Here is a 27,969-nt window from a genome sequence, read left to right as displayed (position 1 = left end):
CACTGGCTACAGGCAGTGTCTTACAAAGTTGTCACTCTGAGTGGTTTGGAGCACTGTCATATTAAACAACTCTATCCATGTGTACTGACTGCAGAGCTGTCAGTGACACAGACAGACCTGGAACGTCCGCCCTTAACAGTCTCTCATCCCCAGGGGTATAATTTGTGCTCCAGGATGCCATTGGCAGTTCCCGTGGGAGCAGGCATTAGGTGGAGGTCTCTTTGCCATTGTCGCACATGCCACCTCTTCACAGTGTGTTGTCAGACATCCCAAGTTCCTCCTAACTGCCAGCAGGCTTAAAGAGTCGGTACACCAACTGTGCCACTGGTTTACCTTCCAAAGCATCATCTGGATTGCTTCCAGTCCTCTTTGTCCATTATAGGATGAAGGATCTGGTATCACAGCATGGCAATTTTGAAAGCCTACCAGAGAGCATGAAACTTTATGATGGCTGGTAATGGCACTGATACATTTTTGAGTGCTACATTTTTGTTGCAGTATTGGCCACAAAGCCATGCCTGTCTTACTGGCTACTTACTAATTAATGCTTGTGGCCACACTATAAAGCAGCTCTGTCATCAGTTGTGGTTTCACTGTGTTCTTGTATTGTCACTACTCACTATTGTTTTGGTCTGATGAGGATTTGCTATACACTAAGTTTTCACATTTGGACACTTGTTCAGGTTTGTTATTCTGTTGTGCTGCCTCCATTGTCCATTTTCCTCTTGTTGTTGTTCTTTCATCCACACTTTGACACTCACCGTTGATGGCCACTGGATGGTCAGCCAGTTTCAATAGATTATCAAATAAATCTCAGCTTTGTCATATTCTGGTCACAGTAAGCACCTTTTGTGTCCATTCATTCATATAGCTCTTTAGTGATTCATAAAATGAAGATGAGATGCAGATTAAGAAAATTACACCGATTACTACAGTAAAATGATGTCTCATCTTATAGATAAACTGATGGAAAAAAATAGCAACACAAGGAAAGTAGAGTAATGAAATTTTGGGAATACGTTTGTCTGGGTAATATTTTTAAGTGACTAAATCTCCAAGATCACATGCTAATGTAAGTGCAAGATAAGCCACTGCAAATTTGAAATACTGGTACATTAATAACAGGTTGTTGAATGCAAGCATACAAAAGTGCATGCATTGTGGTGTACAGGTGCTGGATGTCAGTTTGTGGGATTCAGTTCCGTGCCTGTTAGACTTGGTCAGTCAATAACGGGATTGTTAATACTATTTTTGGTTGACACTGGATTTGTCATCTGATGACATCCCTTATGTGTTTGATTGGTGATGGATCTGGTGATCGAACAGGCCAAGTCAACACGTCAGCACTCTGGTATGTGGGCAAGTGTTATCATGTTGGAAAGCACCCTCTGGAATGCTGTTCATGAATGGAGCACAACAGGTCAAATAAACAGATTTACATACAGTTTTGCAGTCAGTGTGCATGTAATAACCATGAGAGTGCTCCTGCTTGCATATGAAATTGCACTCCATGCCATAACTCCAGGTGTAGGTCCAATGTCTCTAGCATGCAGACAGGTTGGTTGCAGGTCCTCAACTGGCCTCCTCCTAACTAACATGTGGCCATCACTGGTGTCAATAGCTTTCATCAGAAAAAAACGTATACCTCGACCCTGCCCTCCAATGAGCTCTCACTTGACACAATTGATGTCACTAATGGTGGTGGTTTGGGATCAGTGGAATCCTTCCTTTAGTGCAGTTGCCCTGAAGTGTGACTGTGAATGGTGCTTGCACACTTGCAATGTTCTTCAGGGGCCCTGGAAAAAATTTCTGTCCTGAGGAACCTGCAATTCTTCGAAAGTTGTAGAGCATGGAAATCAGTAATGGCCCAGGCCTTCTCATCCAAAGGGCAGGAGCCCACAGATGATGTCGTGTGTCCAAGGAATTTGATCTCTGGAACACTAAAGACACACTTCTCCAGCATCTGACTCAGAGCTGTCCTTGAAGTAACCAATCTGTAACAGTTTGTTGTGTCACTGTGGTCCCAACTGCTGCTCAAATTGGTGCTGCAGATTCAATACAAGGTGCCAGAGCCATGCGCCAAACACTCTTGGTAGCGCCATGTGGCCATCCAGAGTCTGGTCTGCTTGCGACCGTACATTCTCAGGACCACCATTGCCAACAGTCCTGTACAGGGCAAAATTCCTGCCAAGCCTTTCTGAAATATCTCAGAAGGAACTACCAGCTTCTCATAGCCCTATTACCTGACCTCACTCAGTGAGGAGCTGATAATGGTGTTTTTCTCAACTAACATCAACTCGCCATATCCAACTTCAGAGGTAACTGACATTCACGACGTTACTGCATGTATTAAAAGTGAACATGATTTGTGTCCTCATAGGGGTGCTGTGTTAGCACCACTGTTTTGTGACTGGCATGAAATTTGAATAGATATCATCTTCGAAATTTAGAAACACACCCACCAACTTTCGTCTATGTTGCACAACCCCTTCTTGGTGCTGTGATTTTTTTTCCATCACTGTAGTTATAAACACAGTGGGGTTCTTAATATTGTCCATGTGCCAGATCAATACATGAAAGCCTGAAAAAGGTAGTAGTTAAGACAGAATATGTTTAATGTTTTAAATAAAATATTTTAATGGAATTTAAAGAGTGTACACTGAACATAATCTGAAACATTCAACATTACCTTCTCCTCTCCTACCCCCTCTTACTTTGCAGGTTTCGCAACCCCCTCCAACCTGTAATTAGTTTGTTTTCATGATGTAATCCACAGTGATTTACTAACTGACAAAGTAGTATAATCTTGTGATCTTACTTTGTATACCTCAAATACAGAAAAGTGTATTTGACTTTAAGACAAACAGAAAAATCTCTATAATTGCTTTTGAAATTGTTAGTTTCTTCCTTAGCAAGGAAAGAGGGATATGAAACTTCCCAGCAGATTAAAACTGTGTGCCAGACTGAGATGAGACTCGCACTCATTCTGGAAAAAAGGATAGCTTGGGGAAGATTAGAAAGGAGAGGCAAGCCGTTCAAGACTCCACGTTGAGCAGTCTTTGACCTGCTGACTTCAAGTTCCAAACCACCATTATATTTAGTTCATTGAAGTGCATTTCATAATACAGTGTCTGCTGATCCTAATTCCTTCTGTGGAATGTGATGAATTATGTACAAAAACCCTGCTAAACAAACTCTTGTGTAATGTAGCTTTGGCATGACACTGAGAAATTCTTTTGTTGGACATTACTTTAGTCATATTCCATGAAGCTTGTAGAGGGAACTTACTGAAGCATGTGAAATAAATTTAGAATGAACATAAAATTTTATTTTTTCAGAGCAATCCATCATTTTTGCCATCCAGGAAATGGGCTGCTACCTTTAGTGTAGTTGCCCTGAAGTGTGACCGTGAGTGGTGCTTGCACACTTGCAGTGTTCTTCAGGGGCTCTGGAAAAACTTTGCTGTCGTGAGGAACCTGCAGTTCTTCAAAAGTTGTAGAGCATGGGAAATCAGCAATGGCCCAGATCTTCTCATTCAAATGGCAGGAGCCCACAGATGATGTTGTGCATCCAAGGAATTTGATCTCTGGAACACCAAAGACACACTTCTCCAGCTTGACAACAACTTCTGCCTCTTGAAGGCAGGAAAATACCTTCCAGGGGTGCGGGGAGGGCTGCATGAGATTGCATGAGTAGATAAGGATATCCTCCACAAAAGCAAAACAACTGAAGGTGCCACATAGGCCACTACCAAGAAGATGTTGCCAGGTCTGGGTAGTGTTGCAGAGCCCGAACAGAATAAATATGCATTCGTAAAGACCAAAGGAGGTGACTGTTCCATCTTCTCCAAGTCCTGCAGGGTGAGTGGAATCTGCATAAATTCTTTTGCCAGTCTGCTTGTCTGCAGATGGTTGCACCAGATGGACTTTCAATGTAGCTGTGCAGAAGAGGCTCTGGGTAGTGGTCAGGAACCATCTTGGCATTGAGGGCTGGAAACTTACTGCACAGGTACCGTCCCATCTTTTTTGGTATGAGGTGTAGGGTAGAGGCTCATGCACTCTTCAAGGGACAGAGGACACTGGCAGTGATCACTACCTCAATTTAAGTCTGCACAGATCTTCACTTGCCCTTTGAAAGGCAGCAGGGCTGGCAGAAAACAAGGGGGCCCATTCTTGTTGTAGTGTAGTGCAATGTATCTTGGTGCACTTTCCAGAGGGCACTGGAAGGGGGGCTGGGAACAACGAGAGTAAATTGGGCAAAGAGGTCAGTAAAGGGGCTGGAATATGACAATGCCTTGATGGCAAAATGGGTAGCGTTGCGGACCTAAAAGAAATGTAACGGCGGGACATGCCATCAATGATGGAGTGATTCGACTGGGCAAGGAGAAGGATGTAGTAGGTGATGAAGTCACCGCTGGGGATAGCATCTGTAACATTGGCCATTGTAAAGGCCCATGCACAATCTGTGCCAAGGCCAAGGTTGATGGACCGGATGTAGGAGAAGTAAGTTGTGAGGAAGTTGTGTGTGTGGGGGTCGGGAAGGTGGGGAGGAGAGAGGGGGGGGGGGCAGAGGAGGATAACAATTTGCAGTGATAGTTGAGAAGTCAGAACCATTGTCAAGCAGGTAGGCTGTTGTGGAGGTGAGGTTGTGATAGTCATGCACAGACAGACACTGAGAAATAGCAGAGCAGCCGGGCACACCTACTGCCGATGTTAGGGAACCATGCACACGGTGCCCGGCAGTTCGCGGCATCATTGCTGAAGCACTGATGATACCAGAAAACATCACCAACACCCCGAGTATGGCAGTTACCACTAGCTGTTAGAGGGGAGTGAGCACCTATGGGGGTAGGTGCATTGGCAGCCGTAAGCATCACAGGACAGGGACGGGGATGGTCGCAACGCAGATAAAAGAGGTTAAATGTGCTCCAGTGCAGATGTGAGCTTGTTTATCTCGCCACATATGTGAGTTATGAGCTGCACTACATTTGTGCAGGGTTCATGGGACATAGAGGACAGGAGTACTAGGGATTCCGGTAATTTCAGAAACAACCAGTTTTTGGTTATATTGTTTTTTTTTTTTTTTTTTTTTTTTTTTTTTTCCAACAGGAGTTTAACCAGACTGTTAAAACTGCTCAAAGTAACTGGTTTCTGAAATTACTGATTTTCGGTTTATAAATGTAGAAATTGAACAAGGATTGAAAAATTTGTCTCCCTAACCTTCAAGACAAATAGAATCAAAATATTAAATTAAATAGGTAAATACAACAAAACATAGTCTCTCCACCATTTGCTGCTTTTCTCAAAATTTGATAAGTGGTTATATACTACAAAACATCACCAGTATTCGCTTACAGATTCTAATTTTTTTGTTACGCTGCATGAATATCGTGTTATAATTGAAAAACATACCACTATTTAGGCAGTTTGGATATTCAGTGGTAAATGGTGAAAACTGAGGTTGGGGAACTCTTTTTTTTTTTTTTCATGTTAATTTGTCTGTTTTCAAGGGCTGCAAGGAGATGAAGGAATATTGTGTAGACACAGGCAGCAGATCAGCTACTTTGCATTTTTATCATAAACTTTGAATGAATTCTCAAGTTTGAAGTTTTCCCCTCATGTGATGTCATAAGTTTGTCGTGGCTCCTTGTTTTTTTTATCTTTTAAAGCAAATGAAGCATTGTACTTTATTCATACCACATTTGGTAAAATACTTCCAGACTAGGGGTGGTCCCCTTCTGTAATGTAACTGATGTCCGATGAAGACAGCGAGAAACTTCCATGTTGATGATATAGGGCAAGTCTTGCACACTGCATGCACAGGCATTCCATCTAACAGGCCCCAGCACATGTTAGCAGTTACAGTATTCTCTCAGAAACACTGTACCATTTCTTATGGCACACATTGGTTGCATGTATCAAAATAGTTGTTGTTGTTGTTGTTGTTGTTGTTTTTGTTGTTGTTGTTGTTGTGGTCTTCAGTCCTGAGACTGGTTTGATGCAGCTCTCCATGCTACTCTATCCTGTGCAAGCTTCTTCACCTCCCAGTACCTACTGCAACCTACATCCTTCTGAATCTGCTTAGTGTATTCATCTCTTGGTCTCCCTCTACGATTTTTACCCTCCACGCTGCCCTCCAATACTAAATTTGTGATCCCTTGATGCCTCAGAACATGTCCTACCAACCGATCCCTTCTTCTAGTCAAGTTGTGCCACAAACTCCTCTTCTCCCCAATCCTATTCAGAACCTCCTCATTAGTTATGCGATCTACCCATCTAATCTTCAGCATTCTTCTGTAGCACCACATTTCGAAAGCTTCTATTCTCTTCTTGTCCAAACTAGTTATCATCCATGTTTCACTTCCATAAATGGCTACACTCCATACATATACCGTATTTACTCGAATCTAAGCCGCACTTTTTTTCCGGTTTTCGTAATCCAAAAAACCGCCTGCGGCTTAGAATCGAGTGCAAAGTAAGCGGAAGTTCTGAAAAATGTTGGTAGGTGCCGCCACAACTAACTTCTGCCATCGAATATATGTAGCGCTACAACAGGCATGGCTTGCAGGCACAAAGATAAATACTGGCGCCAAAACCTCTTCGTCAGTAAATAAATTTAAAAAAAAGTAGAAAACGAGCTTTTTTCTCCGCCCCGAGTTTCGACCATTGCACTTTCATACATTATCCAACAAAGTAAATAGAAATTTCGTATTGTTCATCTTCTAGCAGCATTTCAATGTACTACGAAAATCCGACTGGCAAGACTGGAGTGTTTGTCAATATGGGAAACTTTACGTCCTGAATTTTTTCCTACCTGTGAGAAGAGATGGTTGCTACTAGGAACTTTTATGAATTATGAATCACATGCAGTATTCTCTTCACCATAAGGATAATACGAATATAAACATTTTGCCCTGTATTCTTTCGTGTTTGATGCTGTCTCATTTAAATCCTGTCTGCCTAATAAACTACGAAACTAGAGCGAGAGCACAGCAAACGCGGAAGAATACACAACTCATGTCATGTTTATATTCGTATTATTCTTATGCCCAATAGTGATACAGTCAGAAATGAAGCACGGCAATTGACTAGATTTTTAAATCTAAGATGACTCTAATTTCTGTGCAGAATATAATGTACTAAAGAGGCGTCTGCAAAGATTTTCAAACGGAGAAAAATGTTCGCTAAACTCTCGTTCAGAACATCTTCCATCATATGCAGTCTATGAGTCTATTATTTGGTTCTTGTTGATCATTATCAAAGAAAGCAGCAGTGCAAGTAACCGCGCACAAGAGCAAGCCATTATCAGAATGCGACAAACAATGCGTGACACAGTACAGTAATGCATTTTCAGCTTAGAGTGACGTAAACACATAACGGCACTTATCAGATAAAAAAAAAATAAGCAATCAATTCAAACCAGACGAAGCACGTGAAAAAGGAAGGGTACCCGTATAAATACGGACGGAGTGCCTGACACATAGCAATGGCTTCCTGGTAAAGCTTAACTGCTAAGCTTACGACTCGAACCAAACTACTGTAGCTGTATCGTCATTCATTCGACCTCAATTGTGTCTCGTATCATAATGGACCAACTTAGTTTCGATTTGGAGGTGCAGCCTAAAACTTTTATCTCTCCTTGAATTTCGAGTCTCAAATTTCAGGTGCGGCTTAGAATCGGGAAAATTTTTTTCCTTGATTTCGAGTCTCATTTTTCAGGTGCGGCTTAGATTCGAGTGTGGCTTAGATTCGAGTAAATACGGTACTTTCATAAACGACTTCCTGACACTTAAATCTATACCCGATGTTAACAAATTTCTCTTATTCAGAAACGCTTTCCTTGCCATTGCCAGTCTACATTTTATTTCCTCTCTACTTCGACAATCATCAGTTATTTTTCTCCCGAATAGCAAAACTCATTTACTACTTTAAGCATCTCATTTCCTAATCTAATTCCCTCAGCATCACCCGACTTAATTAGACTACATTCCATTATCCTCGTTTTGATTTTGTTGATGTTCATCTTATACCCTCTTTTCAAGACACTGTCCATTCCGTTCAACTGCTCTTCCAAGTCCTTTGCTGTCTCTGACAGAATTACAATGTCATCGGCAAATCTCAACGTTTTTATTTCTTCTCCATGGATTTTAATACCTACTCCAAATTTTTCTTTTGTTTCCTTTACTGCTTGCTCATTATACAGATTGAATAACATCGGGGAGAGGCTACAACCCTGTCTCACTCCCTTCCCAACCGCTGCTTCCCTTTCATACCCCTCGACTCTTATAACTGCCATCTGGTTTCTGTACAAATTGTAAATAGCCTTTCGCTCCCTATATTTTACCCCTGCCACCTTCAGAACTTGAAAGAGAGTATTCCAGTCAACATTGTCAAAAGCTTTCTCTAAGTCTACAAATGCTAGAAACGTTGGTTTGCCTTTTCTTAATCTAGCTTCTAAAATAAGTCATAGGGTCAGTATTGCCTCACATGTCCCCATATTTCTATGGAATCCAAACTGATCTTCCCCAAGGTCGTCTTCTACCAGTTTTTCCATTCGTCTGTAAAGAATTCGCATTAGTATTTTGCAGCCGTGACTTATTAAACTGATAGTTCAGTAATTTTCACATCTGTCAAGGCCTCCCTTCTTTGGGATTGGAATTATTATATTCTTCTTGAAGTCTGAGGGTATTTCGCCTGTCTCATACATTTTGCTCACCAGATGGTAGAGTTTTGTCAGGACTGGCTCTCCCAAGGCTGTCAGAAGTTCTAATGGAATGTTTTCTACTCCCGGGGCCTTGTTGTGACTCAGGTCTTTCAGTGCTCTGTCAAACTCTTCACGCAGTATCAAAATAATACTGATTGCTTATCCCATTTTCTATAATAAGGCAATATTTCAAAGCAATTGACATTTTACAAATAAGAATTACTCATTTTTTAAAAATGATTCATTTAAAACCAAAAGCTTTAGAACTGTTGCTATGACTAATTATATTTTGGTTCTTTTACCTGGTTATTAGTGAATAGTAAAAAAATACCTGTTACAACCAAGGCCAAACAAAAAAAAGCACAGTTATTCAGAACTAAAATACTGGTATCAGTTTTAACTGGTCAATTTTTCCAATCACTAGGGTGTACATATGGGAGACTGTGTGAAGGGGCATCAGGATGGCTGAGTGGTGGTGGCAACGGTGGCCCTGTCTGCTATGATATCTGCCATGTTAATGTTCATACAGTCATGCACAGCTAACACTATGTGGACTGTGGCAGGCAGATGTGCAAGCCAGTTTGCGAGTAGCAGCATTTTGGGAATGACAGCTGGCAAGTGCGCAGGATTGTGAGGATCACATGTTGACACGTTCCTCTGATAAAAATAGTGCATTTCTGGCATGGCCATGTGTGCTGTTGGCCAGTCTTTCAGGCTATCAAACCTACTGAACTGTGGCAGGCTTGCGATGATATCGCACGCCTCTGCAGTGACCAGAGACTCAAGCCGTGCAATTTTGAGGGCAAATTGTATGGCGTCACTAGTGACTGAGAATCCAGGTCATGATTGGGGGGGGGGGGGGGGGGGCCGAGCATTTAGGTACTGACTGAGACTGAACTTGAGGGTAGTGGCGGCCAGAATTGGTCTCATCCTGCGACACAGTGCTTCACTCTGTGTTAATGCTGGAATGATGAAGTAGTGTGCTGCACTATGCCCACAGCCCATTTTGGCAGGCACTAGCCAAATGGTGCGGGAGGATGACATTGGCAGTCACTCTTTTCGCACACTTGTAGCCTGGTGTGGTGAGCACTAGCCAGGTTGTGGGCCACTCGAGGCAGCAGCCCACAGTGTGAAGCTTTGAATTAATTGGTGGGGGAGGGGGGGAGGAGGGGGTCGGCTGGGGTTACTTGTGTGTGATAAAATGGGTTTTGTAAGTGTGGAGGATAAAATGGAAAGGTAAAGCATGGGAACAATGTAACAAAAAGATGTCCAAACACTAAGCATTTCCTTTATTGGAATGTTAACAGGCACAGTTAATTGCAGAATGTGTTTACAAAGATAAGTTGCCACAAAATTTTTGTGAACAAAAAGTCTCAGTTGAGTTTGCCCTGTAATCCTTACCTCTCATGAATGTGTTACTAATTCACATGAGGGGTGCCCAGCATCCATGTGTGGGGAATCAGTTTACACAGTTTGTTTAGACAAGATGAGAAACATCATTAATATTCTTGAGATAAGATAAATGGGGCTAACCCAGCACACAGTGATCAAGGAAATATGCAAATACAAACAAGTGAACTTGGAAGTACCATGAGTGTATCTCAACTAACATGGTGATCAAAGCAAAATACAGTTACAAATAAATGAACTTGCAATACCATGGGTGAAGCTAATCTAATACAGTTGGGGATTTCAGTCTTTAACAGTGTATGAATGGAGCCAAAGTAGTTAGTGTATAGTTCACAAAAAGAGGTGGGATCTGGCTGTCCTCGATATAATTTAATGTGCTCCATGAAGTGGATACTGCATGATCAGACATGAGACCGTAAAGTGGGTGCCAAAGAATGTTGCCCTGAAATATAGTGTCAGTCTTAGTACTAGTTCTCCAAAGGCATGGCGGGGCCTGCAATGCTGTTTGTTTATAGAAACACAAAACCGACTCACCATTTATGTCTTTGTGGGTCACGTGCCATCTAGTATGATTATGGTAAGCCATTAAGTTCTGATTATCAAATAACTTAACATAAACTTAACACCAAAAGTCAAAAATTGCTGGACTCATCAAGTGCACAGCTCATCGCCAGTGCAGGAAGTGCTAGAAGCTGGGAATGCTTCTTGTGGCATGCTTTAGGGAAAAACCGCACACACTGCCACAAAGAGGTGCTTCCCAGAGAAAATTCTTGTCCTCAGATGCATACACTTCACCATGTGATTTTTTGCTGGGTGTTGTGTCATCTGCTACAGTGTTAGATTGTCTGTTAGAGCAGATAGGTGATGGGCATGAACCCATAGTAGTGTGTTGCCATATGCCATAGAGGCATAACTTTAACAACAAAGATATGTGTAGTAAGAGCTTGAGCTTTCCATCTGGCTGAATGGCATAGCATAGACTCCTTTGAACTGTGGTGTTGGAGGACACTCCTCAGAGTGCCGTAGGAAACAAAGAGAATGAACTGTATTATAGTTAATAAAATCATATTGCTATTTGGAAGGTCTGATGCTGAAACAAAAACAGCCCTACTGTTGCCGTATTGTTAGAAGGCTTGGTTCACTGGAAAAGACCTTAAGGGTGAGAAAGATGAAAGGCACAGGGAGAGCAGGGTAGCAAAGGATGAGATGGATTGATGGCATCACAGAAGTAATTGATTCCAACCTGGAAAGCCTGTGGCAGATAGTGCAGGATGGAAGAAATTTGTGTGCTTTAGTTCATGGGGTCACAGACACTTGGAACTGACTAAACAATGAGAGAAGGGGAGAGAGAGAGAGAGAGAGAGAGAGAGAGAGAGAGAGAGGAGCATTTTATAATGTGGACACTTAATGACAGGATACATGAGTAAATTTAAATGCCCCATGTCTGTGTTGCCTATGTTGGGGTTTATGTGAGGAGGAGGGAAGACATCCATTTTATTTGAAGTTATAAAGTACCTGTTGAATTCTTGACAGATCTGTATGGAGTCTGTAACAGTTTCCCCATCAATTTCTAATTTTGGCTTAAAATGAGTCCTTCTCTGCATCTACTTCAGTCTTGACAATCTGTCATATAGTTTTTGATTTTTTATAGTATCTGAGATGAATTTATGGTTTGCCATTTGTTTTGCCTGTTTAATGACTCAATTATTCTAGCATATTTGTTTACATGCACCACAATGTCATGATGGTTTCTTGCTTCCCTGTGCAGTTTCCTCTCTCTAATGCTTGAGATCTTCAGGCCTTCAGTTATCCGTAAGCTTTTTCACACTGTATATGTAATGTTATGTAGGTGACTGTATTCATGAATTATGAACAGTGGTTTCTGAATAACAAAGAAGTTTCATTCAGTTTTGAGAAAAATGTATTCATATTTTATTGTTTAAATTTCCTGACTCTCTTCACTATATAGATTTTATCTAAATTTGGCAATGAGAAAAATAGAGCTGAATGGTCAGATACCCGCAAGTCTAAAATGAATTTTCAGTATTCCTAACAAAGTTAGCTATACATGTTGCAGCAGATTCTGTTATTGTTCATTAAAATTTATTATTAGGCCATTTGTAGATAACAAGTCTGTCAGAGAAATGGCATATTTCTCATTAGCTCTTGTATCTATATTGTAGTTGGCACAAACATTTCAGGCTGCAGTCTACTCAGAAAAGTTTAAAGTTTGTCTAGAAATGTACATGTGACAGAATATCCATGGATACAATATATACTAACAATTAATATCCCAAATTCCAAAAGTTCTGGGCAGTAGCTTTCTAATTAAAGTTTCTTGTTCAACCAATTAAAAGTTTGTCTGACTTCAAAGCTTAGTGACTGTTCTACTAGAATGCATCATCTTCTAGAATTGTTTTCTCTGCATAAATGCATTGCTAAATTGTAGCCAGCAAGTTAATTTATCAAGTTGATATTCTCATTTTTAAGCCAGTAGCTTCTAGAATTCATGTCCTTCAGAAATACTTCCAGTTCATATAGCTGCTCATCATTCCAGTCTTTATCACCATCATGTTACCTGTAAGGCATTTAATATTCTCTGGTAGGTTGTTCATTACATTTGTACCCATGTGACTAACTCCTTTCTGTACTTGAGCTACTACCTACCACTCCGCCCCCCCCCCCCCCCCCCCCCCCCCCGTTCCCCCCCAACCAAAATAAATAATTTATTAACTCATTAGGGAATGTAAAAATGCAAAATATACTAATTTCTTACTTTTTAAATCATTTGTAGCAGTAATCATGTGTACTGCAAAAGTAGCTGAACTAAGGAAATTTAATAGTTGTGAGGTATAGGTTTTCCAATTAAAGTTGTGATCTGTCCGTAGTCCCAAAAATTTACAACTGTCTGTTTTGTGCATTTCAGACTTTGGGTAGGTTATTTTTATACCTTGTGGAGGTACGAGAAATAATGAATTGTTTGTATTGACAGTTAGATGCTTATGATATACACTGAAGCACCAAAGAAACTGGTATAGGCATGCATATTCAAATACAGAGATATGAAACAGGCAGAATACAGCACTGTGTTTGTCAATGCCTATATGAGACAACAAATGTCTGGTGCAGTTGCAGGTTATCAAGATTTAAGTGAGTTTGAGCATGCTGTTATAGTTGGTGCATGAGCAATACACACAGCACCTCTGAGGTAGTGAAGAAGTGGGGATTTTACTGTATGACCATTTCACAGGTGTGCCGTGAATATCAGGAATCCAGTAAAACATCAAATTTCCAACATCCCTGCAGCCAGATAAAGATCCTACAAGAATAGGACCAATGACAACTGAAGAGAATCATTCAATGTGACAGAAGTGCAATCCTTCCACAAATTGCTGCTGATTCCAGTGCTGGGCTATCAACAAGTGTTAGCATGTGAACCATTCAATGAAACACCATCAATATGTGGTTTTGGAGCCAAAGGCCCACTCGTGCACCCTTGACGACTGCATGAAACATAGCTTTATGCCTCGCTTGGGCTGTCAACACTGACATCGGACTTTTGATGACTGGAAACATGTTGCCTGGTCGGACAAGTCTCGTTTTAAATTGTATCAAGCAGATGGACATATATGGGTTTGGAGACAACCTCATTAACACATGGACCTTGCAGGTCAGCAAGGGACTGTTCAAGCTGGTGGAGGCTCTGTAATGGTGTGGGACACGTGCAGAAGGAGTGATATGTGACATCTGATATGTCAAGATATGACTCTGACAGGTAATACACATAAGCATCCTGTCTGATTACCTTCATCCATTCATGTTTATTGTGCATTCCAACGGACTTGGGAAAGTCCAGCAGGACAATGCGACTTCCCTTATGTCGAGAATTGCTACAGAGTGCTCTGGGGACACTCTTCTGAGTCTAAACTCTTCTGCTGACCACCAAATTCCCCAGACACGAACATTATTGAATATATTCGAGATGCCTTCCAACATGCTCTTCAGAAGAGATCTCCACCCCCTCATACTCTTACAAATTTATGGACAGCCCTGCAGGATTCATGGTGTCAATTCCCTACAGCACTACTTCAGACATTAGTCGAGTCCATGCCATGTCGTGTTGCAGCACTTTTTTGTGCTCACGTGGGTGCTATATGATGTCAGGCAGATGTACCAGTTTCTTTGGCTCTTAAATGTATTTCTAATCTGGATCTGTGCTTGGACTCTAAGAACCATTGTAACAATCATGCCAAAGAGCACTTACTATTGTCCTTCATATTTGGGTTTCTTGCCATTCCATTTGTGTATGTAGCAGAGGAATATTACCTCTCAGCAAAATGTCATTAATCCAGTCTTAACCAACTTTTATTCTGTAAGGAACTGTTGTGCACAGCAATGGTAGATTAATTTAAGGAAGCATTGGAACACTGCAATCAGTCACAATCCCTTTGCTTTTTGTTATTCCTGAATATCCATATTTCAGCTGTAAATAGCACTCTTTAGTGCAAAAATACAAGGAATTTACAGATGTATAATTGATTTAGATAAATGAGTAAGTAAAACATCACATTATCGAGTAGCAATAGCAGTGATCCATTCTAGTCAACATACCATTCGTCTGAGTTCCCATCCAACAAACACGCAGCAGTATGTGTCGTTGTATGACTTTATTGGTGTATAGGCAGAAGAAAACAGGTTGTTGTTCACAACAAGTGCAGCAACCCCAGTTTGCACCATGTACTATAATTAGGATCCTCTATATTACATGTATTACAGAAATAACTAACCCAGTTCTGTTTCAGTATAGTAGCTTAAAACTCGTTTTTTAATAAATAAAATCAGTGAGTATATTTGCATATCACCTGTAAAATACATCAAGAAATTCTAATTTACTATGTGATGAGATGAACTCTTTCAAACCATGGATCTGCATTGAGGCGACCTCCTGAATGTTGAACATGTCATTCCCCCCCGCACTTGATGTATTGTGGTGTTAATGAAAAATACAGTAATAATAATAATAATAATGATGATTGCATACAGACATATACATACATACAATATATCAACTGGTTCTGTCTGGAAAGTTTTAATTAAAGTAGGAGAAGCTGGTCACAAGTATGCCTTTCGGGTGCCTTTTAAACTGAGCTTTATATGTAGTTAAACATTTTATGTTTGCTGGAGATTTACTCAACATGTGTGTACCTGAATAGTAGGAAGCTGAAATGTAAAAATTCCTGGCAGATTAAAACTGTGTGCCGGACCGAGACTCGAACTTGGGACCTTTGCCTTTTGCGGGCAAGTGCTGTACCAACTGAGCTACCCAAGCACGACTCACGCCCTGTCCTCACAGCTTTACTTCTGCCACTACCTCGTCCCCTACCTTCCAAAATTTACAGAAGCTCTCCTGCGAACCATGCTGAACTAGCACTCCTGAAAGAAAGAATATTGCAGATACGTGGCTTAGCCACAGCCTGGGGGATGTTTCCAGAATGAGATTTTCACTCTGCAGTGGAGTGTGCGCTGATATGAAACTTCCTGCAGATTAAAACTGTGTACCGGACCGAGACTCAAAATTTTCGGGAATTATGTAAGAAATGAGACTGGGTGGCAGTAACTGCCATCTTTATTACAGAGAGACACTACATTGGCTTATTTTAATCTGACTGGGGAAATACTCTGAACTGATGATGTATTAAACATGTGACTGACTACATAACAAATTATAGGACTAGAACTTTTAAGTATCTTGTTGCAAATTTCATGAAATCCATATGAACTTTTACTTTTCAGAGTCCTGATGATCTTCAGTATTTCGAATGGAGTTCTTTGACAAATTTTCATTTCACTAATTCTCCTCTGAACTGATTCTTCAACATACTCTTTTGCTTATACATCTGAACCTGTTGAACTGATGTTATCATGTACTTTAAAAAGAAATTATTAACAATATCTGCTACACAGGAACTGTCTGCTGTAATGCTTCTTGTATTCTCTTTATAAAAAATGTCTTCTTTGAAGGCTTCTTTCACTGTCTCTGAACTAAGCAATATTCTACATTGATTTGATTTTATTGTCTAATCTGCTCATTTATGGCTAGATGAGCATATTGCTGGATTTTTCACAACATTTTCTTAAAATGTTACAGAATGTTTTATAATATGAAAGTGCAATTAGATCTTTTCTTGTTCTGGTTATTTTGTAGTTTTTCCTTTTTTATAAACTTTGTAGTAACCCACAATTTCTTAGAAGACATCTTAGTATGCCATTTAATTAGTTAATTAATTTATTCATTTATATGGAAAAACTGCTTTCAAAACTGGCTAAAAAAATTATTAAAATATGGTGACTTTAGAGCTGACACTATACCCATTATAGACTGCTCCAGTCTGCATTTTTAAACTTCCTTTGAAACAGTTTGACATTAATCACCCTACTGTTTTCATTGAGTGCTTATGGACTGCACAGCTAGCTAAACTATAGTTTGTAGAACAGAGTTCAGCATGACCTATGGTCACTTGCCGCCCAGCCAACTCCGGTGCCAATCTGATGCAAACTGTATTTTCTGTGTGACCTCTTCCCATATTATGCTTCATGCCCCTCAAACATTAACACTATACCAAGAAATCTAGTCTTGTTAGTTTAATGCCTAATATGTCCTGCATTACATATTATTTAGGAAGTTGGTGATAGCTCTTCCCAGTCGCCTAGTAGCAGTAGTTCACACTTGTTTGGCACTGCCATCAGATGGCCTTACATCTAGCTCCTTTGCCCACAGACCTTCTTTATGAATCAGTCTGTCTATTAGTGAAATCTGTATCAAAATCCATACAGCAGTTCCTGAGATTAGCTCAAACATACAGACAAAAAACACAACAGCAGACTTTTATTCATTCACATATTGATAGGAGATACAAAAAGATGAAAGATGGATAAAAGATAAGAATATACTAATTCTGGGTTTTCTAATTCTCTTTATTACTACTTATACAGGGCTACTAAAATTAATCATTCATTTTCAGAGCCCTATATTTTCCAAAATATTACTTGTACAAATGTGACTGATGCATGAATGGAACTGCAAACTCACGAAGTCTGACTTTTGCACCCTAAAAATATTCTATGAGTGCCCCACTGGTCACACATCCAAGTGGTAATCTAGTTTGTTCCGTACCTTATGTAGCAAAATCCTGTCATCATTCATCATAGCAGCATTGACATGTTCTGTGGGCTGTTCTAGTATTCCTGGCAGTGGGAGTACATAAACATGGTACCCCAAAACGGAAAAAGTGACAAGGCATCAGGTCGGGTGACCCAGGGGACCAAAAAAAATAGAGCCACATCATCTTCACCACTATGTCCAGTCCGGTAATGCAGAAGTTTGTCTTTTAGGTAGTGATGAACCTACAACTACAACTGCAACATATCAAGACAAGTGGTATCCATCACAGTCTTGCACAGAAGAATAACAGCCCACACGGCTTCATCTGTGACACTGCACAGAAAAACGTTAATCTTCAGCAAATCTCATTTATGCCCCACAATTACATGACAATGTTCAGTGCCCCACACTCTCACATTTTGATGATTAACCTGCCCTAGATAAATGGAAGGTTGCTTCATCACTTAATATCAGCTTGGGTGTGAAATGTTTATCCTCAAGTGCTTCCTGCATTGTGATGCAAAGTTGAAGGTGCCATGCTTCCTGCACTGTGATGGAAAGTTGAATGTGCCAGCTATAGTCTTTGGGTTTTAATTGTCACACAAGCTGCAGATGGTATGCTTTGAAATTCAACCATTGTCACAAAGTCTCCCACACAGTTTGCTGTAATATTACAAGCTTGTGGCTTGCACGAATCTTCTTCTTCTTCTTCTTCTTCCTTTTTTTGGGGGAATGAGGGCTCTGTGTGTGTGCATGAATTCGAATAAAATCCTCGAGCTTTCAATGGCCATCTGTGCCATCGTCGTCAGGAGTTCACTGACTGCCGGGGTTGTTATGGTCTCTCGCTTATATAGGTATGGTGACATCATCAGCAGCCAATCAGATCAATCCAATGTGGCGCACGCACGTAAGTTGATCCAGGCAGCTAGCGGAGCTATTGACCGTGGCAACATTGTCTGCTTTCTTTCGATGTCCAACGCCCATCCTCATGCCCCACTGAGTGTGTATCCCTGGTCTCTGTTGAAATTGTTGTTGTTTAAGCGAATCTTGGCTGCTTCCTTTATAACAGAGTCCCAATATGTAGATGCATGAGCCAACACTTTTGTATTTTTGAACTGTATTTTATGTCCGTTTTCTAGGCAATGCTCCGCTATGGACAACTTGTCAAGCTCCCTTTGTTTTACATGGCGCTTGTGCTCAGTACTACGCTCCAATGTACATGCTGCCACATTCACAGGGTACACCATACACACCAGACACTCGAAGAACAATGTCGTCTTTAACAGGGCGCAACATATCTCGTAATTTGGGGGCGGGCCAGAACCCTGGTCTTAGCCCATGTTTCTGCAGCAGACGTCCTAACTTACTGCTAGTTGCTCCACAGTATGGCAGGAATACAGTTTGTTTGGCCTCTTCTATTGATTCACCAGGTGTCTTTCGTTGGCGGCCCTTGAAAGTGTTAGTGATGTCTCTTTTGCTGTATCCATTTTCCCCAAAAACACATTTTAAGTTCTGCAATTCAGACTGTAGGTGGTTGTCATCAGAGATAATCTTGGCTCTATGAACCAACGTGTTCAGGACAGCTTTCTTGTGTACAGGGTGGTGGAAACTATTTGCGTACAAGTACCGATCAGTGTGCTAGCTGCCTGGGTTGACTTATGCGCGCGCGCCACATTGGATCGATCTGATTGGCTGCTGATGAGGTCATCATGCCTATAAAAGCAAGAGACCATAACAACCCCGGCAGTCAGTGAACTCCTGACGACTATGGCGGAGATGGCCATTGAAAGCTCGAGGATTTTTTTCGAATTGACGCAGCTGAAAATCAGAGAATGTTTTATTCAACTTTTTTGCCCCCCCCCCAAGGCGTGCGCGCGCGCACACACACACACACACACACACACACACACACACACACACACACACACACACACACTCTTTACATATAAAATTCATGTGTTATGTCTGTCTGTGAGTTACCTATCAGTCACATAAATAAATGTTTTAGTAGATCAACAACAGATAAATATAATAATTAATAAAGCAACCATTTTTAAAAAGTTATACTTTCTTCTCTGTATCATTCTAACTACAAAGTTTTTTTAATTGTAATTAGAATTTGGGAAGGTTGTATCACAAATAAGATAAAACACCTCTCCTTATTATAAATTAAGTATTAATAAGATCACCATAGATATGTGGGTAAGGCATACATAACACATAAAATAACATACGCAGAATTGAAGTGTACAGAATTAATTTTTTGTTTCTAGCAACACAAAAATGCATCCATGAATGAATAATCGTACTATCTTCAAAGATACCTATTGTACCAGAGGTAACTCACACTACAACTAGCTGTTGGATTTATTATTTGCCGCTCCTGTTTAGTATAGAGCATCTGTAATATAAGGACACTGAAACTTTATTTGCTGGCCAGCTCGTATGCAGACAGCTGCTGAAAGCAATGACAGTACAGCTGCTGGAGGTGGATAATAACCACATGTTGAAGTCTGTTTGGATGTGTCCAGATGTGGTGGGGCTTGTGGCATTGGCTTGGTGTCTCATAGGAGTGAAGGATCTTCTTAGTTTTGCTGTTTTGCAAGATCTCAATGGTGTGGTCTCCTGGATGCAATATGGAAGGGAGTGGTGTGTGGTAGTTGTAATGATGATTTGATGAGATCTGTGCAGATCATGATATTAGTACAGTCACCCAAAGCTCTGCGGATGAAAATGGGGTGTCTGCTGTGATGTCAAGCAGTTGGTTGACAGATCTTGGCTGTGTGATTTCAGAGCTATTGTACCAACTGTGACTGTTATACTGTTGATGGCAGCAGTGTTTTGTGATAGTCGATAGAATGTGTAACGACTCCCCACACACCATTTCTGCTAATGATGTGCGGATGTCCAGCTTGTACTGTGTGAAGATCTTAAAGGATCAAAAGAAGGGCCTCTGTCCATTTCTCATAACGGCACATAAGAGTTGCCTTTGTGATGTGATGCTATTTTTCTACCAACCCATTGCTGGTGGGATTGTAGCATGTGATATGATGATGCTGGATGCTGCATAATTTGGACACTTCTTGAAACAAACATATTCAGATAGCCAACCATGATCTGTAGTGAATTCAGAGGAGCTAACTGAATTGTGCTATCCAGATGGCAATGAAAGGCTTTGCTGTTGTCTCAGCAGAAACATCATTGATGGGTGTAGCTTCTGCCCATCAAGTACAGATGTTAGTGCTGTGCAAAGGTATCTGGTTGTAAGGGAAGACTATGAGACCATTGTGGACATGGGAAAATCTTGCTGGAGAGCCTTGAAACTGCCTGATGTTGACATGTACATGTTATCCCATTTTGCATTGCTGGCAATGAATTCCATAACATGCCAGTGCATGGACACCTTTTCTTATCAATGACCACACAAAATGGTCTGTCAGTAACTTGATGGTAATGCTTGCTCCTGGGAGATGACAGAATGTGAACAATATTGGAAGCAGCTTTACAGAGACTTGGAAAAATGTAGCCCCTTGGCTTCTGCTGAGAGACATCACACTGCAGTGTTAACTTGGTGCCTGGCACTGGGATTTGGGGAAATTGCAGTCCTGTGGAAAGGTCGGCCAATAATGCTGTAGTTTGACATCTGCAGTCTGTGCAATTGTGAGTTCTTTGGTGTTTGCCAAACCACAATGCATGAAAATTAATTGACCACATTGTACTCTGCTCCTTTTATGTGGGACAAATCCATCTTAAATGACTGACAAACTCTGTACATCTGAACTGCTATAAAGAAACACTTGTCACTGGTGTTCTAGAAAGTGGAGACTATCTGTTTGTGGTTGGTGTAAATTGTCATTTAATAGCTTCATAAACTGCAAGTAGTTCTCTGTCATGTGTACTTTGCCAATGCTGCACCGGTTGTAGCTTTTTGGGAAAAAAACATTAAATGGTTGCCAACATTGGTAGATGTGGTGGCGTTGGTCTGCACTATTGCTGTTTGGTTAGTTTCTACGATTGTTGTCAGGGGCACAGATGACCCTGGATGATTGAGAAGCACTGCACTAGTTAGGCTCACCTTGAAGATCATGGAAAGTTTTTTCCATCTCCGGTGTCCACTTGAGAGATCGCTGGCCTGTGGTGCCATGTGCTGCAACTATGCCTGTGAGTGGAATTTGTAGAGCCATGATAGCCAAAAAATGGTAATGATGAAAGTTGACCTTTCCAAGGAAAGTCATAATTGCTAGTAATCTGTCAGCTTTGGAAAGGCTTGCTGGGCTGCTGTCTTTTCCGGTAATGAACGAATGCCATCTGCCAGAACAGTATGATCCAGGAAGGTTACATCTGCTTTGCTGATGACACACTTTTCTTCATTCAGTATTCTGCCATAGTTATGCAGCTAGTGATGCTCTTCCTGCACGTCATTCATGTAGCTTGGTGTTTTGTGAGAACACTAGAATGTCATCAAGGTATGCTGAATAGAAGAGAGGCTCCTTTGACACATCATCCACAAAAAGTAGCAATGCCTGTGCAGCATTTTTGAGACCAAATGACATAAAGTTCAGACAGGCCAAAGGGCATAATTCCTGCCATCTTCAGGATGTCAAATCTGCCACAGGCATTTGGTTGTACACTTTGTGATAGTCTTTGATGCTGAAAAATTTTGTGATTGCTAATGCACAGACAAAATCTTGAATGTTTGTACAGGGTACTTGTCTGGGACTGTCCTGGCATTTAAAGTGCAGTTATCACCCCAGGTGCACCAACATCTGTCTTTCTTTTGCACAAGGAGCAAAGGTGAAGACCACAGGCCAGCAGAATGATGAGCATTGTTGTGTTTGATGTTGCTATGCTGCACTTTTATGTATAAATCAGTCCAAGACTTCTTCTGTGGGTTGTCATTGGTGTTGGTATTACCTATCCTTTGTATCATGCTCCAGTCAGACTGTCCTGATATGCCAGTTGCTATGCTGTCATTGATGCCAACTTCTTTCCCCAGTATTTTGGCCATAAGTCTATGCATACAGACCTGTATTTGCAGATATGTAACTGCCACAGTCCTTCACAAACCAAGGGAGTCCTTCAGATGGTGGTGCACCAGGCATGTGTTGTGTCTGATAGAGACAACCTTGCTAAGGAGTTGGAACACAATCTGTGTGCAGAGATAATGGATATATTTCACATCAGATCAACACAGCTTTAAAGACGAAGAAATGCAGCAACTCACAAGATGAAGAGGAGAAGGAGCTGTTCAAATTCAAGGTGTTCCCCCCTTATAAGAGCAATATTTCTCAAGTTAGGCAGAATTCTAACAAGGGAACCTCCCCATCGCACCCCCCTCAGATTTAGTTATAAGTTGGCACAGTGGATAGGCCTTGAAAAACTGAACACACATCAATCGAGAAAACAGGAAGAAGTTGTGTGGAACTATAAAAAAATAAGCAAAATATACAAACTGAGTAGTCTATGGGCAAGATAGGCAACATCAGGGCTAGTGTAAGCTCAGGAGCGCCGTGGTTCCGTGGTTAGCATGAGCATCTGTGGAACGAGAAGTCTTTGGTTCAAGTCTTCCCTCGAGTGAAAATTTTACTTTCTTTTTTTTCGCAAAGTTATGATCTGTCATTCGTTCATTGACGTCTCTGTTCACTGTAATAAGTTTAGTGTCTGTGTTTTGCGACTGCACCGCAAAACCGTACGATTAGTAGACGAAAGGACGTGTGCCTCTCCAATGGGGACCGAAAACATTTGATCGCTAGGTCATAGGTCAACCGATTCCTCCACAGGAAAACATGTCTGATATATTCTATACGACACTGGTGACGGCATGTGCGTCACATGACAGGAATATGTTGTCAACCCGCCTAACTTGTACACTTGGCGAATGGGTAAAAAGATCCTTCTACCTTGCCCGATTTAGGTTTTCTTGTGGATGTGATAATCACTCCCAAAAAACTGATGAAAACATAAGAGTTTGTCACATAAACTGAAAATAAAAAATTAAAATTTTCACTCGAGGGAAGACTTGAACCGAGGTCCTCTCGTTCCGCAGCTCCTCACACTAACCATGGGACCACAGCGCTCCTGTGCTCACATTATCCTTCATGTTGCCTATCTTGCGCATAGACTACTTAGTTTGTATATTTTGCTTATTTTTTCATAGTTCCACACAACTTCTTCCAGTTTTCTCGATTGATGTGTGTTCAGTTTTTCAAGGTCTATCCACTGTGCCAACTTATAACTAAATCTGAGGGGGGAGCAATGGGGAGGTTCCCTTGTAAGGAAACATTATATTAAAGTAAAATTAAATGTGTATATGGCGTAATTGGCAAGGAGTCCCCTTCTGGGGAGTTTGGCCGCTTGGTGAAAGTCTTTTAATTTGATGCTAGCGCGCACGCGCATGCGTGCACACGTGCACGCGCGCGCGCGCGCGCACGCGCACACACACACACACACACACACACACACACACAGTGGAGAAAATCATCTACCTAGCCAGGAACCAAACCTGGGGCTTCGTAATTAAGAGTCAGCAATAGTGTTAACCACAAGACCATGAGCTGCTGACTTTGTTAAAGCAATCTTACAGCCACCTACAAAGACTTGTGCTTTTGTCGGTTCAGTAAAAGACAGTTGGGGATTGTGGAAGGCTGGAATCTACAGAACGCCTTGTCAGTTTGACAAAGCCTGTATTGGTTGGCCTACAAGCATACTATGTGAAAGGTGCTTTGAACGTGATCACCACATTTGTCTTTCGCAGCCCAGTAAGTCAACCATAGCTGAGCATTTTATCTCCACATGAAATTGTATGGACTTTTCTGCCACAGTGATCTTGGCCCTGACAAGACCCTTCTGGAATTCAATAATTAAGGAATCTGTGGAAGTATGTTTGGCTAAAGATCTTATTAATCTTGATGGCTGCTTTCAACTATACCAGGTGTTGGATCTGGTGATTTCTTTAATATCTTTAGAAAGAAAGCATTTTATAGCTAATTCCACATCTAGTGATAGTTATAAAACTTGACACTTGAATTTTATCTCTGCAAGTCCACGTTCTGACTGGAGGTGTGCATGTAGTATCACCATTACTCATGCTCTTGTGCACCATAAATGGAGCAATATTTGAAGATGACACCAAATGTTACAGAGGGTGCTCATGTTACAACTGCCTTTGTGCATGTGTCTCTGCACTAATTTTGGTATAAAGTTAATGGCATGAACTAGTAACATCCAATGTAAAACAATTACATGAAGATGAGTGAATGGTTTTCTGCCAAAATATCGTGGCAAGAAATCAATGTCATCCAGCTGCAATCCCAAAACTTTATGGAATACTCTTTCACTTTTAGAACCAGTGAAAGGTTGTTAACTGTTTTAGCATTCAGTTTTTTTTTTTTAAATGCACTATATCCACCTTTTGTGTTGCATCAAAGAAGAGCCCCAAAACCTGTATTTAATCGCAAATTTCTTGAATCTCGTCATTGACTGTTTTCAACTGCTTGCAAGCATCTTCCTTTGTGATGGCATTGTACTTAATTGTCTGCAAAATAAACTGTCAATGATTATACATGTTTATCACCATTGGGATCACTAATTGCATGGGGTAAGATTACACACCGTGTAGAATAATGTACACAAAACTGAAGCATTGAAGCATAAAGAAAGACTTCTTTATTTCTAGCAACATAAATACACATTTGTAAATGAACATATGGACTCTACACTGAAATTAACTTCAAGGATACCCCTTATACCAGAGGTAAGACACGCTTCAGTTTGATGCTGTATCAGTTCTTCCGACAGTTACATCTATGTATTAATGTGTATTTGCCATTAATTTCACAACACTGAAGGTTCATTCCCTTCATATGGAAAAAATTACGTAAATTAATTATTGGATAGTGGTTTACAGAGTCCAAGATTTCAAACTGGTGTGCAGCTAATTAAAAAATTTAGTGATAGTTGTGTAAACAATATATATGCTTCATCGTTACAAATTTTATTGTTTTTTGAAAGAAATGAACCAAGATTAATGGAATAGCATGGTTTCTTTCTACATAAAACTGTGAAACATGTCCCCAAAGCCTTAAAAATGGAAAAATTGTTGTAGTGTGGTTATCAATGATGTAGTAGACCATTTAACATACATATCACAATAACTGCAGATGTAGAAAAGCAGATAAACATTTAACATTAATGCATGGTGTAATAAAAAAACCAAATGTAAATATTTATTGTTCTTATAATCCTTTCAAGCAGATCTTCAAAGTTTTGCCAGCTTCTTCCAAATGATAAGATTATGTACCACTTGAATGAAGCTGTTGTTTTTAAGATAACACTAACACTCAACTTCTGATAAGACAGACACTGTAATAGTGGCACATGTGCCAGTAAGATGACTGAGTATGTGTGATTGCAATATAATTCTTGTCTCAAATAAAAGATGAGCACCTTCCCTTAAACAAGTGCAGTAAGTAGTTTCATAAGGGAGAAGGAAAAAGAATGCCAGTGAAATGTGATAAATTTGTACTATAACATAAAATTTAAATATCATTTTATTCACATCAAGTTTAATGTGGAACATTATAGATTTTTACGAAAAATAGGAACAAGAAGAAAAAGAAAAGGGGAATGAAAATGTTTACATCACTTTATGCAACGATTGCAATATCATTTACAATTGTGTTGTCAATGGAATGTGTTATGATGTATGTAAAATTTGCCAGTTCAGACTATAAAATTCTTCCGTCAAGCACTAGCGGTATTCAGATAGAATTATAGAGTCTTTTTAAATATGTTTCTGCCACCTGGTTTGTTATAAGTTATTAACATTATATACAGTGCTATCTGAGTGTAAGGCTTTAAACAGAGCAGGGGAAATTTATTACTTTCTGTATGATGAGTGTTGTTACTGTACTTGAATGTATTGTGGACATTGAAGGTGCATGTAAGAAATTGAAAAATAATGTTGTAACTTTTAAAAATCAAATGACTGTTTACTCCATTATTACTTAACATCTTAGAATAGATTACTGTGTCTGCTCTCCCCCCCCCCCCCCCTCCCCCTCCAACACTGAGTTTGTTCAAACATAGAAACGTGTTTTCATTGTAGAGATGTAATATTGTGGCTGTGATTAATGGTAACTTCTCAGAACTTTAGATGTGACAGACTCAGTTTGCTTTATGTTGTTCTGCACTTTTCTCTAAAGTTCACTATGTTCATGTGTTGGGTTTCACTTGATCTTCTATGTACAGAATCATACTCGTCCACCATCTGGCATCTCTGCTTCTAGTCAGTGAATAGGATTTCTCTTTCCATTGACTTAACCCCTAGGAACATGTTTGTTATACTGTGCAATGAGTCTGTCAGTGAACTTCCGCACGACCGCGATGGGCGCAGGTTCGAATCCTGCCTCGGGCATGGATGTGTGTGATGTCCTTAGGTTGGTTAGGTTTAAGTAGTTCTAAGTTCTAGGAGACTTATGACCACAGCAGTTGAGTCCCATAGTGCTCAGAGCCATTTGAACCATTTTTAGTGAACTTCCAAACTTAAACATATAATGTCAGCTCATTGCTTATGTGCTGCCACTGGATATATGAACAATCAATTTGTAGAGCATCATGCTTGATGTGTTTCACATCTCTGTGTGTTACTAGGCTTGAATTTTCTCTAGCAGGCAATAGAGAGTACAGTAACAATATTACACCAAAGGCAGAAGTGCTAGGCATAGAAGTCTGACTAGCTTGAATTACTTTACGTGCCCTATTTGTTACTAGTATTTCTGTAAGAGTATGAGTATGTGTCAGGTGATGGATTGGATCCAGAGGTGTAACGTTCATGTTATTGATGTGAAACAGTCTCCTTAAAGTCTTTGTGCTAAAATGCTACACCTAATTTTTGAAAAAAGTAGAATAGGCCTCAACTATGTAACCAGTTGACAGAAGTCTCTTGTTCAATGAGCTCTTACCTTTATTACTGTGATCTGAGGTGTTACTAGTGGCAGCAATTGTACTACTGCATAACTTAGAAAATTATATGAACTGCAGTGCAATAGTGTTTACATTTATTATAGTTAATGTTTGCTGCTGTGTGTCCATTCATTTCTTTTTCAATGGTCCTATAAGAAAACAAAATTTTCTGTAACAGTTGCTATGTAGTTTACTCATTGTACATCCTGAAAATGATCTGTTAGTGTTCCTGGCAACCCATAAAATCCCATAGTCAAAGTTCCACATATAAAGAAAAACTGGATTTATTTAAAATCTGTCTGCCTAGAGTCTCTACTGTGTCACTCCGTGTCAATATTCAATCAAACCTTTGTCTAGATGCAAAGATGTGCACTGTGCAACACTGTGGTGCATCTGACAGTGTTTCACAACACCCAACTTACTCTACCTCAAATACTCTTATTTCACACACAGTTAACTAAATCTGTTCACTTTGTGAGACATGTCATTTCTTGCATACCACTGTGAACTGTATGGCAATGTGTGCCACTTATTAGAGATTCTTCCCATTCCATTCATGTCTGATTGCTAAAATACCTCTGTGCATGCTGTAATTAGTCGGATCTGGACTTCATGGCTCCTGTGGGAGCAGAAACCAACTTTTTGACCACAATTAGAGTGGCCTTTCAGTGCTACTGGTGCACTTTTGTTATCTAGAGTCACTTATATTTTGTCACAACTGCTCACTGAGC

General features: G+C 40.4%; 1 protein-coding gene across 3 annotated transcripts in view; it reads left to right on the top strand.

Moving 5' to 3' along the window:
* Window positions 1-27,969, top strand: part of LOC124796389 (protein GDAP2 homolog) — a 969,166-nt gene that overhangs the window by 775,841 nt on the left and 165,356 nt on the right. The gene's annotated exons all lie outside the window — the stretch shown is intronic.

Source organism: Schistocerca piceifrons, chromosome 4 (assembly GCF_021461385.2).
Source record: "Schistocerca piceifrons isolate TAMUIC-IGC-003096 chromosome 4, iqSchPice1.1, whole genome shotgun sequence".
Taxonomy (NCBI): Eukaryota; Metazoa; Arthropoda; class Insecta; order Orthoptera; family Acrididae; genus Schistocerca; species Schistocerca piceifrons.
This window is presented reverse-complemented; position numbering and strand designations above follow the sequence as displayed.